This window comes from Dipodomys spectabilis, unplaced genomic scaffold (genome assembly GCF_019054845.1).
Source record: "Dipodomys spectabilis isolate Male_0828 unplaced genomic scaffold, ASM1905484v1 ptg000032l, whole genome shotgun sequence".
Lineage (NCBI taxonomy): Eukaryota > Metazoa > Chordata > Mammalia > Rodentia > Heteromyidae > Dipodomys > Dipodomys spectabilis.
The window spans coordinates 27,548,039-27,549,738 of NW_024870709.1; positions in this window are offsets into that span (position 1 = coordinate 27,548,039).

Consider the following 1,700-nt stretch of genomic DNA (forward strand, 5'->3'; position numbering starts at 1 on the left):
CAAAACCTCTGAGACTTAAATTCCTTAAAAGCAGTACTACCTCTTTATACCTATATAATATTTCAAGCATTTTTAAAGTTTTTCACATGTCCTCTATGTCCCTCCCCTTCTCTCAATATATTCACATTCCTCTCTAAATAGATTGTCTTTCATTCTCCATAATAATATTAATTTTTACGTTTCTATTTTTTTCTGGTCTCTTTTCATTTCTCTTTCCCTTTCTTCTTTTTCTCTCTCTCTCTACTTGCATCCTACCCAACCTATTTCCTGCATTGAGATTAGGACATAGTTAACTCTCCCTGTGCCTCCCCACACCAATCTATTCCTATTTTTTACCCACATCTCTCCCTAACCCTAATAATTTCTGGTTTTCCAAATTTTTCTCTGTGGTTCAAAGCCCATTAACATATAGGTGTTTGATGTTGAGTAGATGTATCTGTTGAACTAGATTGTATCTGTAGACTATTGACCGTACAAATGCAAACTTTGGTTGATGGTTGCCTTAAGATAGTGTTCTAGCACAAAACTGGTGCTATTTTCATCTCAAATGGGCAGAGTAAGCCGGAAAAGCACAAGAAAAATGGCAAATCCGGGTATCTCAATTCCCAATCTTGATAATCAGGGGACAGAACAGATAATGAATAATCCAGAGGAGAGTTCCCAAATAGCTCTACAAACACTGCTGGCAAACATGATAAATGAAAAGTTTGACAACTTACAAAGGACTCTGTATGAGCGTGATAGGGAGAGAGAGGAGGCATCCCAGAAGTTTATACAGGAATATCATAAGCGTGAGGAAGCTACTCAAAAACTGATACAGGATTTGGGTGAGCAACTTGAGAATACTCAAAGAGAAAGGGAGGAATGGCGTGAGCAGGCTGAGAATACTCAAAGAGAACTGCAGGAATCCCACGAACAGGAGGAAGCTGATCAAAGAGTAATACAGGAATTGAGAGAGCAGATAGAGAATACACAAAGGTCACTAAAGGCATTCATGGAATCCATTAACAAAGAGCTGAAGGAAGTCAGGGAGACCACAAAGGGAATGCTGAATGGAACCTAACAGAAGGAATGGGAGTCCAAAGAAAACATAACCAATCAACTAAGTGATTTGGAAACAAACACTGAACACCAAATTAAGGAAGTAAAGAAATTCATACAAGACCTAAAACAGAGCTTCAACAAAGAACTTGAAGCCATCAAGGCCGACAAAATGGAAGAAAAAGAGATAAAAAACAAAGTAGAGAGTCTTGACAGCAGGTTAGACCATGCAGAAGAGTGAATCTCAGGGATTGAAGACAGCCTAGATATTATAGAGAAAAAACATAAAACCATCCAAGACAAGTCCAAGAAATATGATAGATCTATCCAACACCTGGAAGACACCATCAGAAGGCCTAATCTAAGGATAATGGGTGTAGAGGAGCACCTAGAAACAGAAGTTAATGGTCTAGGAAATTTGTTTAACAGGATCCTAGCAGAGAACTTCCCAAACATACAAAAAGATAGGCCTATTCTGATACAAGAAGCTTTTAGAACCCCAAACAGACCAGACCAGAATAGGACATCCCACCGCCACATTATAATCCACACAGGATCAACTCAGACCAAGGAAAAGATCCTTAAATCTGTCAAGGAGAAAAGGGTAATCACCTATAAAGGGAAACCAATTAGAATCACCTCAGATTTCTCAGCAGAGA